A 16,487-nucleotide genomic window follows, 5' to 3' on the forward strand; every position below is an offset into this window, starting at 1 on the left:
TCTATCCCTTGACATCAGGAGAATTTTCAGGAGACCATCTGACGTCATATACCAACCCCCAACCACCAATACCTCTCCCACCCCCCCCATCAACCATTTCCTGCCCAATCCCTCTCTCAGACCCAGTTTCCAACCTTATACCTGTTGCTAACACCATCCCCGTCCATGGTTGTTCCTATCCCTAGTTCTTGTCTCTACAGCCATTCCACTTGCCATTAGCATTCTCCAAACTACTCAATAAGAAGCCTTAATGTAGGTTCCAAATGCCAATTCCCTTACTGGTTCACAGAATGGCTGCCCTCTCCTCTTTCCCTATCCCTGACCTCCACCATTAAGTGTTCAAGGAGTTTCATCTTTACCACAGATCATGGATCATCCTGAATGTGGGTTCTTGCATTTTTCAAGAGAAAGGAGGTCCCCAGGGAGCCCAGGAAAGATTAGATCAGAAAGAAGCAAAGGTAAGAGATGACCAGTGATATCTTTGACTGCCTGTCCCCAGTTCTAACTTTCTTGACACAGACTCTAAGCATTAGGGAATCTCCTTTCAAGGTCAGTAACTCCTGTGAGAAGGAATGAAGAATATGGTTCTACCTAGAAGGCAAAACCAAATTTGGGAGAGAAACAGCTGGTGATGATTTTACTTTTCTTCTCCAACCTCCTAATATTCAATTTCTCCCTCATGACCTCAATCCTCAGGGTTTAGGCCCAGTCCCTTAATCAATTTCCCATCATTCCCAATAGGACTTCTTCCCACAAAGACCAACTCTTTCCTCCCTACCCATGGGTGGAGAAGAGGTAGAAATGTGAAAAATACATTTCCTCATGTGTAAAATGAGGAAGTTAGACTAATTGGCATCTAAGGTTTTTTTTGCAGTACTAAATGTTATTGGCCTGTATGTCCCCTCCCCTCCCTGGGAAACCAAGGGGCTTCAGGTTCTCCAAGAGCCAAAGATAAGGGAGGTCCAAACACAAGGATCATGCTTAGCTCTGAGAAAAAACCTCTTGGTCAAACATGGTCCCCTTTGAGCTCTACCCAGAGGGCTGGAGACTAAGAAAAAATCATAGCCCAGAAGGGTTAGGGCCAGCTTCGGATGAGTAGTAGGGCAGCAGACTTAAAGAAAAAAGCCCCAGATGGGAGAAATAAGATGTGGAATCCCTGGCCCAGAACTGGATATATTGTTTCCTGCTCCATGCCTTATGGATATGGGAGATGAGCAGTATTATGAATAAAAAGGAGAAATGACTCCCCCTCTAGTTCATCCTGTATCACCATCCCCCAAATCCCCTCTCCATCCCTTAGCCCCAACGTCACTCCTCCATCCCTCAACCCCAGTGTCCCTTACTTCCCAACAGCTCCCCCCTCTACCTCTTAACTCTTACATCCCAACAGTTCTCCCTTATCCCTGGTGTCCTCCTCCATCCACTATAATTCAGTGTCATCCCTTTCCCATCTCCCAACATTGCACTATTCATCCTTCCTGGAGAAGATGGCAGCAGTAGCCAATGCCCAACATGTATAGCAGAGGGCTACCTCTGCTGACCTAGGTTTTACTCCTGTGCTTTCCACTGCCATGTCCGTCCCAGCACCACTAATAGTGATAAGGATAAGTAAGATAGGGATGCATCTTTTAGCTTCCTTCCCTATTCATAAGGGACCAAAGGCACAGTCCCTATCCCTATAAATAGGACTAGGCAAGGTCATTGAACAAGATATAACTACTGTCCTTGGAAAACTTACAGACCAGTGAAGAGGAAGACAAGATCTAGTGAAAAGTTGCTGGGAATATGTTCCAATCACCAATAACAGGATTATTTAATCTGTGCCTTACTTCAGGAAAACAAAAAAAGAGCTCCAGGAACATTCTCCAGTTTGAGTAAGAACTTTCCCAAATCCCCAGAGTAGAAGAATTGTTTGCATTTCTCCTTTATGGGTGGACTAAGGTCTCAGTGATGCTGAGAACTAGAAAGGTAGCTCTATAGGACTAGAATGTAGAGAAGAAAATGGTAAACCACTCCATTATCTTTGCCAAGAAAACCCCAAATGAGGTCATGAAGAGTCAGACATGACTGAAACAAGTAATCACCACCAACCTGCTTGTGCAAAGTCTAAAATTGCAACATGAGGAATAACTGCACGATGTTCACTAACAGCACAAAATGGGGAACCTAACAGAAGAAAGGGTGGTGTAATGCTTCCCCATTATCTGCATAGATCCTTCCCCATTATCTGGACCCACTTCTCCAATGAGACAGGTCATGAGAACCTTCTTTCAAGGGTTATCAGCCCTTTTTAACTTTAGGACCTTCCATTGTCTAACATCTTCATAAACACTTCCTCACACTGGGCCTTTGTATTTGTGGCATCTCTAAATTCCTGATTCCTTTCCTGGGAGCTCATGTTCCTACACAGATGAGATGGAGACAATAGAGATAGAGGCCTTTCTAAAGAAAGTGTATGTCTGGTTATGTGTGTTAGGTTCTGTTTATATGTCGTTGTAGTACATACATGTATATACGTATTGTGTTTGGATTGTGTATTTATGTGCAGTGGAATACGTAAATGTGTATCAGGATATGTGGGGGCAGGGGATAAAAAGAGAGACTGAGAGCTCAAATCCAGAGTTCTAGGTTTATATGAACCAGGTTCAGTCTTAGGGATTTCTTACTGACTGTCTCTGACTCCAGCCTTCACCTAGGGTTTCCCCTGAGAACATCAGAATTTGCCTGATGTTTAGGTCCTCATAAAAGGAAAAGGACTCTCAGCTCTCAAGAAAGTAGTCAGACTAAGGAAGGATTTAATATAGGACATGCTTTATTAACCTAATGAAGATTCACACATGATTTACACATGATTCACACATAATTACATAAAGTAATTGTCCTTCCTTCTCCAGGAGTTTTTCACTTCTTCACTACAATTCTCCAGACTTATGATCTTTCCCTAAAGCTGAGAGACATACTCCCCTCTCCAAGAGGAAAGCACTTCAGATGCTAGAGTCAAGCAGTTCTCCTCTCTAGAGAGAGGAAAGGTGGATCATGAGGGATTTTAGATCCTGTTTAGGGAAATATCAATGCTAGAACCAAATTCTGATAAGTGGGTGGACTCAGGACAATACCTGGACACACTCACTACATATGTTTTGGGGTACATTGGGAAGATGTGTGTATATATGTTGGAAAGGTGTTAGTATCTGGGTGACTGGATGAAAACAATGGAGTTGAATGTTGGACATAAATCCTAATGGTACTTTGTTGTCTGGGAGCAGTCCTGCCTAACCTATCTTTCCTCCCTACCCTATCCCTTCCCCAGCAGAGGAGTTGGGCGTTTTGCTGTGTCAGAGAGATGAGTACGAACCCAGGGCTCCTCATTCCAAACCTCCCCATGGTCCCACACAGGCTTCTAACCTGGATTCTCCCTTTCCTCTAGGAATGGGTGGCAGTTAGCAGAGCCTGGAGAGCAGGATCCAGATGGGCATAAGGATTATTTTGTCATTGCCACTGTGCATGTCTTGTGCACCTACTTCCTCAACCTCCTCAGTGACCATCCCTTTCACTGCATTAGGAAAGGAGTCAGGGAGAGGCAGAACCTCAGGGGCACAAACACCACAGTCACTCTAAAGGTAAAGGCTCCTAAATAAAGGCTCCTAATTCATAGCAATACCCCGCCCCCACCCTCCCAATGCCCTTGGTCCTATTAGTACACCGAATCTGTCTTGGGACGTGGCTAATGGAATTACATGCAGAAACAAAGATGCTATATAAATAGCTTTGGTCCATCTTAATTCCCTTCTTTTCTGCCTAGGACCCTGAAACCACAAGGAGGTTTTAGCCCAAGGGAACACCCTGAGTATCTGGTATATCATCTACCTCTCCAAATGAAAGCCTCTGACTGTGCTGTGTAACATGGACACTGATAGTGGGAGATGATGGACTGTGAGTAGAAACTAAACAAATGAAAACCCACTTACTGCTCCTCCCCCAAAAGCCTGGTACAATCCTCCCCTCCTCTCACTTCCCTTTCTGTGTTCCCTCATTTATCATCATCTGTAAAATAAAAAACATTCCTTCCAATTCTAGAGCTTCATGTGTGAGGATTTCACCTTTAACCCCCGCCCCGGGCATTTACTGAAAGAGGAACAGTAGTTCTGTGAGTCAGCAGTGAAAAAGTATTATGAAAATTAGTAGGGCACAGTAGAAAGATTACTGGAAATGGAATTATAGCATGTCTTAACTGAGCTACTTATTTTCCAAATTGACCTTGGGCAAGTTGCTTAACTTCTCTGGGCCTCAGTTTCCTCATCTGTAAAATGAGGAAGTTGAAGTAAACAACTTCTAAGGTCCCTTCCAGCTCTAAATCTGTGATCCCATGTTCCAGCAGTACTATGAGGTATTAGAAATTTCCTCAGGGGAATGGCTGAACAAGTTGTGGTATATGAATATAATGGAATACTATTGTTCCATAAGAAATGGTGAGCAGGCAGATTTCAGAAAAACTTGGAAAGACTTGCATGAACTGATGCTGAGTGAGGTGAGCAGAATGAGAACACTGTACACAGTAACAGCAACATTTCACACTGACCGATTTTGTTAGACTTAGCTCTTCTGAGCAATGCAACAATCTAAGACAGTTCCAAAAGACTCATGATGGAAAATGCTATCCATAGAGATATCCAGGGAAAGAACTATGGAGTCTGAGTACAGATCTCAGCATACTATTTGCTCTTTTTTTGTTGGTTTCTTATTTTTCTTTCTCATGATTTTTCCCTTTTGTTCTGATTCTTCTTTCACAAAATGACTAACGTGGAAATATGTTTAATGATTGTACATATATAGCCTATATCAGATTGCATGCCATCTTGGGGAGGAGGGCGGGGAAGAAGGGGGGAAATTTTAGAACACAAAATCTTATAAAAGTGAATGTTGGAAACTAAAAACTTGGGGTGAATTCTGTTTCAGGAGTAGCCCAGTCACGCAGTTGAAAGCTCTTATTTGGTTTCAGCTCATGCAGCTCAGATTGGAGTTCAATAGGGCCTCTTGGTTTAATTTTTCCCTGTCCCTGAGAAGCCAAAGCCCAAAACATTTCTCTCCCAAAGGACCTCTCTTTCCTCCACAAGTTTTGTAGAGACACACTGATAGGTCTGCAGACTTCCTTCCTTGATGGGTACAAGAGAGGATTAAGCAGTCATAGGAAAGAATTCTGGCAGGAGAATGACAATCTCCACCTGCTGATAGCTTGGGGTAAATCCGGAATCAATGTGCTTGTTTGTAAGGAGAACAATACTTTTATTTGAGGCCAACTTATCTCAAAGGCAGGGGCTCTGCTCCTCCAGCCTTACCTATTCTAGTAGGAAAGACCACTGAGACAGAGTCCAGTGTTACTTTCACCCCTGCCATTATTCCTTCCATGTAGAAACTACTAACAACCCAGAGCCAGTAACTTGGACATTTCTCCCTTTCCGATCCTATAATGCCACTAAGGAAAGAGTGGTCCCAATTCTACAGTTAAATGTTTCCTCGTATCATAGACCATCAGGCCTAGAAGGGGCCATAAAAGCACAAAGTCCAATCTCCTCAATTTGACAAATAAGGTAAATTAACCCTAGAAAAGGAAAGTGACTTGCCCAAGATTTTGATAATCAAACCTCTTCTGCCAAGTGTGATTCATTCAGCATCTCTGGAAGAAGGTAAGAAGTACAAATTGAGTCTTGGAGAGTTTCTCGATAGTACATGGTACATACATCCATTCCCCATCATGAGTATCCATGTCATACAGCACAGCCAGAGACTTCACAGTTGGAGAGGTAGATGATGTACCAACCATTCAGGGTATTCCTATGGACTAACCCTTCCTTGCAGATTCAGGGTCCTAGACAGAAGAGAAGTAATTAAGATTGATCAAATCTATTGATGGTTATGTTATGTCACTTACAGCCTTTGGTAGGAGATTAGGAGGCAAGGAGGGACAGAAAAAACAACATATAGGAAGTAGGACTTGTAAACTTAGGCAGGCATGCTCTCTAAGGAAATTAGATATCTCTCTTTCCCCCAAAGGGGGAAGACACCTTGACAATGCAAAGGCTAGTTCTTCGAGATCCAAATCCTCCTTTTTCCTTAAGGGAAGAAAACCAGAGGAAGATGATGTCTGTGAAATTAAAGATGGTCTTTATTAGGTAGGAGAAAATAACACTATCATGTGGAGCAGACAGTCTAGTGCTGAAACAGCTCAATTTTAAGAAAGCAGAACATGGTTTATATTATTTTCAGACAAAGGAAGGTGGGGAATGGACTGGTCTGAGGAGGGACGGGGGCACCCCTCCAGGCATGAGGGGTGAGGGGAGTGCCAGGAAGCAGGGGAAATGAGGAATTCCAGGTACAAGGACAAAGCAGGATGCTGGATGAGTCAGAAGGGCTCCAAGAATCCAAAGCTAGCTGATAGCTTATCTCCATAGACGGACCACTCAGTGCTCTGCAGGGTCACTGATCCTGCACTTCCAGCTAGGTTTATTCTCCATCACATCAAAGGATTGTGAGTATGGCAAGCCACTTTGTATCCTGATTGGTCAAATCAGTCCCATACAGCTCCCCTCAGTTTACTGGATAATTAGGGGAGCTCAAGCAAATCAAGGTAGTTAGCATATCCATTTTCACAGACTAGTAGGAAGATCACCCCATAAGAAAGTGAAAGACATGAACTGGGGAGGAGTAGAATATAAATAGGTCATGTGGGCAAGACTTTGGAAGGTCCTAAATGCCGGGCAGAGATTTAATGAAGATGACAATAGGAAGCCATTATAAAATTTTGAGCAGGGAATTTCTTTAGTGAAAGTGGTAGATTGGGGAGATTAATTTAACAGAAGAGTAGTGCTGCTAAAGACTGGTTGGGCATGATGATGATTTGACACAATTCCAGAACCAAATCATAGAATGTCTGAATGTACTTTCCCTACTGGGGACCCAGCCTTTGCTGCCCAGGACTGCCAGCATCTTGAGACAAAGGGAAGAAGGTGGGGACACTGATTGGTGGTCACTGGCAAGGGGCGGGAGGGGTAGGGGGTAGGTGTAGGTGAAATGAGCAATGCCCACTGGCCAGCTAGATTTCTGTCCTAATTTCCCCAGGAAATCTCTTAAACATGCACAAGAACATGTCATTTTCTTCCCAAGACCTAAACAAAGATAAGACACCAGAGAACTACAATTCTATTTTGAGGGGAGGCTGGTAGTAAATAAATGCCATGAAACCAATCTCAATGGACTGTACTTGAGGGGGCACCATCAGAATTATGCCAATGGCATCAACTAGAAGTCAGAGAAAGTGTATAATTATTCCTACAAATTCACAGTAATGAAATTCTGGGCTTTGTAGGAACATAAGAAGGCCCTACCTTCCAGCAACTCCAAGATAAAGGTGTACCCATCATCCCCAGTTCATTCTCATTCTATGTTGCTTTTGAGCTCCTGGGTGCTATTTTCCAGCTATGAAGAGTATGTGGGAGCCCACTACCAGCTGGAAGCCAAGTTTTGCTCCACGTTTCCTACCCCGTTTCCACTGACCATGATCCTTGAACTATTCCACCCCTCTCCACTCATTAGCAAAGATTAACATACAACCTGAACCTGTGCCTGCAAGAAGTGGTAGGGCTTTATTACAATAACCCCAGCTCCTTGAATCTTTCCTAATATTTGTTCTTTTTTTTTTCCTTTTTGTATCCCCAGAGTTTAACACAGTGCCCAGCCCATAGCAAAGACTTGAAAAATGCTTTTTCTTTCATTCACTCATATTTACTGGCTGCATAATCAAAAGATGCCTTGGCTTTGGGGGAAGTGGGGAGGACAGGGAAGGGGATTTGTACTCATTCCCACACACATGATGGAAATCCCTAAAATAAAGATTGAAGAAGTGAAGGAAACTCTTTGGTACCCACTTGGACAACTATAAGTAGCCAAGAACAGAGATGTGAAGACACTGCGCAGAAGTCAGGGGACTTGGGAAGAAAAGGCATTGAGGAATAAAATGCCTTACCTGTCCCTAAATTAAGACCTAGGGAATCAGAAAGATTAACATGATTATTACAGTAGCAAGTTGTCCAGACCAAATGAAACATGGGGAAAACTTTCCCATGTGTCTCCAGTAATTGCAGATGCTAATATTTACCTCTGGGTCTGAGAAGATCTTTCTATGCAGAGTGAAGACAAGCACATCTCTCCCCACCCCAGACTCATTACTTTGTTGTCACCGCCAAGGTCCTTCTTTCTGGCCACTAGGATGAAAGAATGAATGGCCACCTGGAGGTACAAATACTCTATGTTTCCACATAGTAGTGGAGACCCTGGAACTGAGAATTGCAATACAGATGACCCCTATCACAACACTGTCAAGGCTTCATTTTGACCCAGTAATGCCCCAGTGACTTCACCTCACCACCTGAGCCAATGGAGTGACATAAGCAAGTCTCTCAGAGACAAAAATCTTGGCAGTGTCTCACACTTTTAAACCCACTCTTATTCCCAGACTTTGACAGAAGGTGACACTTGCTGAGAAATCTGGCACCAGAGGACAGAAATTGTACCCAGACAGGTTTCTCGAAAACTATGTCCTTGAGAGGGTGGTGTGATCAGAAGCTGGACACTGCAGAGAGTTAGGTGAGAGGAAAGGAAATGGAGATCCCTGTTGCCTACAGCCTTCTCAAGAAATTTAGCCACAAAAAAAGGAGAATTGACATGGCACATTAAGTATGAAATGCTCACAAATGCTCCATTTTCAGGATTGAAAACTTTCACATTTTTCTATCTGATCATAACCTCCTATCGTTTTTTTCATTCCCTATATCTTACTCTTCCTAAACCTATTCTTTATCCTCTCAAGCTCTCTAATCCTCCACTCCTCAGGACTTTCTAGGCTATTTTATTCTGACTTTACTCTTCTTCCCTTCTAAATCTCCACCTTACAGTTAACTAGCTCAACTCAATTTGTCCTCTACTCTCAAATTCTTTGCTCTCTTATTTTACAGTGATGCCTTGACAAATCCCAACCCAGGGTTATTCCTAACATCAGCCTCCATTCCTACTCTAATGCTGCTGAACAAAACTGGAAGAAATCATACAGTCAAGCTAACTGGGTCCGCTACAAATTTATATTAGCCAAGCTCAATTGAGCCCTCACTGCAACAAGGCAATCTTTTTAGTGCCCTCCAGAGAGACTCATCCCAACATTCCTTCAGATCTAGACAGAAGGACCCAGCAGTACAAGCAGGTGGGCTAGAGAATTGATCAGGTGAGGTGGGGGACTATACCAGGCAGGTTAAAGGCTTTCAGGGATGTGCTAATTTTGATAGAGTAGAAGGACCCTTACTACCCTTTTTCCTGATGTATTCCCATACCCCCATAGGCTGACCACTTATTTTATCTTCTTAACCACACTACATTTTAAAAACTATGCCCAAGGAGCAGCTAGGTGACACAGTGGATAAAGTGCAGGGCTCTGAAATTAGGAGGACCTGAGTTCAAATCCATCCTCAGACACTAACTAGCTGTGTGACTCTGGGCAAGTCACTTAACCCCAATTGCCTCACAAAATAAACAAATAAATAAAAATCCTGTGCCCAAAGTTACTTACAAAAAAGAATATCATCACGTGCTACTTACCCAACATAACAGCAGGCACCATTCTTCCTTATCATTCCCAGAGTGAATCTCTATGTGAACAATCTTACAGCTGCCCCATCTCCCACTCAAACTTCATCAGTTGCTGTGTCCAGTCCTTTATAGTGATCTGGTGGTAAAGATCCATGTTTTGGCCTGACATAATTCAAGTGGGGATGTGACCAAAAGTCAGAATCTAAAGCTTATACTGGCTGTTCATAAAGAATAGGGATCGTGGAGAGAAGGCATAAATCCAATCCCCCACACCTATTTCTTTCAAAAATTGCACCCCTTTCCTTACTGTCTTCCATCAGAGATCTACCTATTCAGGGCATTCATCTTTAAGGGGCCAAGTGTGCAGAACTCCCCATTTTATCCACTGAAAAGGGAAAAAGGACAATTCCCATCCTGGGCCTTCAATTGATTAAACTAATTTTGCAAAATCAAATCATAGGCCACATCCTCATTAGCCATTGTTCTAGGGATTCATTAGATTTCTCTTGCAACTACCAAAGCTCCTTTATATTAAAAGCCTATAGACCATCTTATTTCCCCATTCTAGAAGTAACTCTCAGGGAAGCAATAATAGAGAAACAATTAATAGGGTAAGACTGAGAGGTTGATGTTGGGGTCTTTTTAACTACTTTCTGTAATTCCCATTGGTGATTATCTTTAATTTTATTATCCTCTTTAGTAACTTCAATTTCTGCAGGGCTCAAGGCATTCTTCAAAGAAACTTCTGTATCAGGTGGCATGTTTTACACCTATTGCCTATTAGTCCCTGCCTCCATTAACACTGATCTCTTCACCTGGGAAATCAAGAAATCTGTTCAATGGGCCTCTGCTTTGAAGGCAGCTTTTTAAAGATTGAAGCTCAGGGGCAGAGCCAAGATGGCGGAGTAAAAGCAGTGACTTGCTTGACCTCTCCCCCAAACCCCTCCAAATACCTATAAAAAATGGCTCTAAACAAATTCTAAAGCAGCAGAACCCACAAAAAGACAGAGTGAAACAAATTTCCAGCCAAAGACAGCCTGGATGGTTAATCAGAAAGGTATATTGTGCCAGGCGGGGAGAGGAGCGCAGTGCGGCATTGGCGCGCAGGCCGCAGAGACCCTGGAGCAGGCCTCAGAAGACTGAATCACAGGCAGCTGTGGTGGTTTCCAGCCTTCTCAACTCATGAATGCCAAAGACAACTTAGAAGGTTAGTGGGAAAAGTCTGTGACTGCAGTGGTGAGAGAGGAGTGCAGGATCCCAGCCCCATTCTTTGGGGTAGCAGCTGCTTCCTGAGCTTCCAGCCCACAGACTGAGGGGGAATTGAGTGGCTGATAAGAGAGGGATTGCAGGGATCTCTCTGCTGGTGCAGGATTCTCTTGCTTTGCCTGTGCTTGGATCTGGCTCACAGTTCTGGGTGGCGGTCCTGGGGCGAGGAGGAGCACTGGCATGGTGAAGTTTGTAGCAGCTGTGGAAAGGAAACCCTCCTCACAGTTCCAAGACAGAAAAGAGTGCTCATAGACCAGAGTACAGGCCAGGAAAGGAGTAAACACCTCGCCCTTGATCATACCACCTTGGAAGAACTGAAAATTTACAGGTCCCTGGAAGTATCTCTGAACACAGCTGCACAAAACCCCAGAAGCTTGCGACAGTACATTCTCCACACTGGAAACAGACTCCTACCCTAACAAAGAGTTTTTAACTCAAGTAATTGACTGAGATCATGAGCAAGCAGCGGAAAAAGAGTCAGACTATATTATGTTACTTTGATGACAAAGAAGATCAAAACATAAAACCAGAAGAAGACAACGAAGCCAAAGCTCCTACATCCAAAGACACCAAGAAAAATATGAATTGGTCCCAGGCAATGGAAGAGCTCAAAAAGGATTTTGAGAAGCAAGTAAGAAAAGAAGAGGAAAAACTGAGAGTGATGCTAAAGGAGACCCAAAAAAAATACTAAAGAAAATAACACCTTAAAAAATAGCCTAACCCAAATGGCAAAAGAGGTCCAAAAAGCCAATGAGGAGATCTCAAGAAAATACTTCCTTAAAAATTAGAATGGAGAAATTGGAAACTAGGGACAATTTGAAAAATCAAGGCACTGTAACACTAATCCACAGGAATGAAAAAACAAAAGAGAATGTAGAATATCTCATTGGAAAAACAACTGACCTGGAAAATAGATAGAGGAGAGAGAACTTAAAAATTATTGGGCTATCTGAAAGCCATGATCAAAAAAAGAGCCTAGACAACATCTTTCAAGAAATTATCAAGGAAAACTGCCCTGATATTTTAGAATCAGAGGGCAAAATAGAAATTGAAAGAATCCACCGATCACCTCCTGAAAGAGATCCCCAAAGGAAAACTCCTAGGAATGTTGTAGCCAAATTCCAGAATTCCCTGGTCAAGGAGAAGATATTGCAAGCAGCCAGAAGGAAACAATTCAAGTACTGTGGAAACACAATCAGGATAACACAAGATTTAGCAGCTTCTACATTAAGGGTCCGGAGGGCATGGAGTATGATATTCCAGAGGGCAAAGGAGTTAGGACTACAACCTAGAATCACCTACCCAGTAAAACTGAGTATAATTCTTCAGGGTAAAAAATGGTCATTCAATGAAATAGGGGACTTTCAAGCATTCCTGTGGAAAAGACCAGAGCTGAATATAAAATTTGACCTTCAAATACAAGACTCAAGTGAAATATGGAAGAGGTAAACAGGAAAGAGAAATCATAAGACGCTTATTAAGGTTGAACTATTTACATTCCTGCAGGGAGAGATGATATTTGTAACTCATGAGTCCTTTGTCAGTATTAGGGTAGTGGCAGGGAAAAAAAAGTATATGTTTGTATAGATAGATAGATAGAGGACACAGGGTGAGTTGAAGATGGAGGGGTGATATCTGGAAAATAAAATTAAGGGGTGAGAGAGGATTATACTGGGAGAAGGAGAAAGGGAAAAGTAGAATGAGGTAAAATATCTCACATGAAACAGACAAGAAAAGGCTTTTACAGTGGAGGGGAAATGGGGGAAGGTGAGAGGGAATGAGTGAATCTTATTCTCTTAGGATTTGACTTAAGGAGGGAATAACACACAATGGGGTATGGAAATCTATTTTACCCTACAGGAAAATAAGGAGGGAAGGAGACAAGAGAGCAGGGGGTTGATAGAGGGGAGGGCAGATTGGGGGAGTAGATAATCGGAAGCAAACACTTCTGAGGAGGGACAAGATCAAAAGAAAGAGTAGAATAAATGGGGAGTAGGATAAGATGAAGGGAAATATACTTAGTTTTTCACAACAGGACTACTATGGAAGTGTTTTGCATGACTACACATCTATAACCTGTACCGAGATGCTTGCCTTTTCAATGAGGGTGGATGGGGAGGGAGGAAGGGAGAAAATTTGTAACTGAAAGCTTTAAAAACACGTTAAAAATAAAAATTAATTAATTAATTAATTTTTAAAAAAAAGATTGAAACTCATTTGCCTGTTCCTCTGCCTGCCCAATACATAAAGACAATTTACTTTATCCTCCTTTCATTGGCAATTCAACCTTACCAATGAAGTTATAAGAGCTAGTAATGTGGGAATTTATTTTGCTAGACCATGTAGAGATACATTGAGGGACTTATTTTTCAGGTTTGGGTTTTGTTTTTTGGGGGGGAAATTTTTGCTCATTAAGGAGTAGGGGAATAGAGAAAGGGACAGATCAATACAGTAATTGTTGCTTGAAAAAATGAAAATAATAAACTTTTTAAAAAATTTATAAGAGTCAGGGAATCTTTTTAGCATAGACTTACTCAAAAATGTGTTGTACCCACAGGTCAGTAAGGGTCTTTCTCATTATTCCAAAAAGCGGGCCCTCTATATATCTTGAACAATGCTTTTGCCACTGGTAAATAAAATTTTGTTTCTAACCATCCCATCATCTAAGGCTCCCCTTTTTCCACAACACCCTTCCCCCACTTAAAAAAAGATGTATTTAACCATAGTGCCCTGCCTATAAAAAATTGAGTTGCTCCTACCACATCTACCCAGTGTCTCTAAAATAAACTGTAAAATCTATTTGACCTTCAAAGCCCTTCACAACCTGACCTCAAACTACCTTTCCAGCCTTATCATGTATTATTCCCCTTCCCGTACTCTGTGATTCAGCCAACGTGGCCTTCTCCAGGTGTCCCACAAACAACCTTTCCCAGTTTCTCATACATAACACTCCCTCCACCCAATCTCCCAACTCCACACCTTTGCACTGGCCATAAGTCATGCCTGAAATGCACTCCCTTTTCATCTCTGCCTTGCAGAATCCCTTATTTCCTCAAGAGCTAGTTCAAGCGCTACCTTCTCCATGAAGGTTTTTCTGAATCCTCCAATTGCTGTTGTTTTCCCTCCCAAAATATCCTTGCATTTCTTTTTATTTATTCTGTATGTGTGTATACATATATATATATATATATATCAGGTTATTAAATATAATATATGCATATGGGAGGGAGTTCCCCCACCTTTCAGTTGATGCAGTCACAGTGGGCCCAGAATGTAATCACAAGTGTTAAACTACCAGTAAGATGTATCTGCACCGTTTCTTTATAAGCCATAAACATCTCTCTGAGTCAAGAAGAAAACAACTAGATTGGCTGAGAAAACAAATTAGCTATACCTCTGGGGGTTTTACATTGCTGAATTCTGAAGTGCTCAAGATAGCCAAGGCTCAGTATGGTTGTGGAGTGAGAGAGGAGGAGAGCATCTCCTCACCCCACATCTGTCATGGCATTTGGCAGTAGAGCAGGCACCTAACCATCTAGCAGTTAAAGAATGAGAGAGACTGAAAACAGGGAGCCATCTGTGGAGGAGACTTCTACAGGAAAGGAAGAATGGATTTTTTTTATCCTTTCCACCTATATCAGCCATATCAATTTGAAGGAAAGGTCCTTGACTAGTGAGAAACATTGCATCTGCTGGGAAACAGAGACCTTCACTCCAGAAGACTGGATTTTCTTTATCCTTTCCATCTATATCAGCAATATCAATTTGAAGGAAAGGTCCTTGACTAGTGAGAGACATTGCTTCCACTGAGAAACAGAGACCTACACTCCAGGTACAAATACTAAGACACTATCATCAGAGGGAGAAGGCAGTTTCAAGGAGCATGATAACTGGCAGCAGAGAAGAGAGTCAGATTCTGGAAATTAACAGATCCTGGAAACCAGCTGAGCCACCCATTCAGCAGAGATATTATATCCAAGGGAGACTGCATGAGGACTCTATGAAGAAAGAAACAACTATTAGGCCATGCAGGATGAGGAGTTGTGGGGTGCCTTTGCAACTGTGTAATAAATGTGTATTGATTGATATATAAAGAAAGAACAAAATGGAATAATTCAATAATTCAATAAGTATTCACTAAGTATAGCACTCCCTCCAGCATATACCAGCAACTCATTTTCAAAGGTTGGGTCCCCTGGATCCAGTTATGCTCTGATTCCACACTCCTAAAATTACAGCTTAGAAACCCCCACAAATGTGTTCACCTTTACCCTAGGCCAGAGGTGTCAAATACATAGCCCAGAGGGCCTCATGGTTTAACACACTCCTGAGTACTGCCAAACCAGATAAAAATGTAGTTCCTGATTCTATCTGATTCTAATGTTTTGATGCATTAATAAAAAAAGAAATAAACACATATGGTTTTCTAAGTCAATAAGTAACCCACAAAAATCCTTTTACATGGTTTAGCAGGCCTCGTTTCTATTTGAGTTTGACACCATTGCTCTAGTCACCTAGGCAAAGGCATTTGTTGAAATGGCATAGCATGAATAGTGGTAGCAAAACATTTCTCTCATAAACCTCTCATAAAAATGTAGTGTCCAGTAGAAGAGTAGACATACACACATGTATATGGAACACTTATAGCCAAGCCAACTCATACACAGTAGGATCCTGATGTCTTTTCTCCTTGTGAAAAACCTGCATTTGGACTCTACATTCTTTACACTTCCTTGAACAAATTGTGAATAGAACCTTTTACAATTTGAGAATTATCTACTCCAAATCTTGGAGAAAACTTTAACATTTCTTTATCTGTTGCCTGTAATTTCATCAAATAAGTTGGGGTACAGGTGGAGGGTGCCTCAACTGATCAGGTATTCCCCGGTCAACTCCCTACTATATAAATACCTACTTTGTGCCAAGCACTGTGCTAGGTAATGGGTATACAAAGAAAAAATGGAAATAGTTCCTGCCTTCAAAGACCTTGTGTTCTATCAGAGAGACAGGGAGTAGGGGGAGAATAACATGTACATAGAAAATTAAATACAAAATCTGTTACAATGTAATTAGCAACTGGAGAGATAGGGATACATGAGGGATTGTCTGATGTTGGCTACGTGCCACGTGGGGGATGTGGCAAGATGGGGCAGGGAGAGGATATGGGGAAGTAACTGGAGCTTACGCTCCCGAGGCAGGGGGCTGTGCCATGTGGAGTTGTGGAACTGGGATAGGAACTGGATAAGGGGAAGTAACCAGAGCTCACGCTCCCGAGGCAAGGGGCTGTGCCATGTGGAGTTGTGGTGAACTGGGGTAGGAACAGGATACGGGGAAGTAGCCGGAGCATGTGCTCCTGAGGCAGGGGGCTGTGCCACGTGGGAGTGGGACGGCAGAGAACGAGCTCCCTTTGTCTAGTCCTCTCCCTAGGTGCAGCGCTAACCCCAGATGCCTCCTTCCGGTATCTAGGCCTAGCTTCCTTTGTCATGTCCTCTCCCTTGGTGCAGCGCTAACCGCAGACGCCTCCTTCTGGTATCTGGGCCTAGCTTCCTTTGTCACGTCCTCTCCCTTGGTGCAGTGCTAACCCCAGA

This window comes from Vombatus ursinus, unplaced genomic scaffold, assembly GCF_900497805.2.
Source record: "Vombatus ursinus unplaced genomic scaffold, bare-nosed wombat genome assembly UNPS02000580.1, whole genome shotgun sequence".
Classification (NCBI taxonomy): domain Eukaryota; kingdom Metazoa; phylum Chordata; class Mammalia; order Diprotodontia; family Vombatidae; genus Vombatus; species Vombatus ursinus.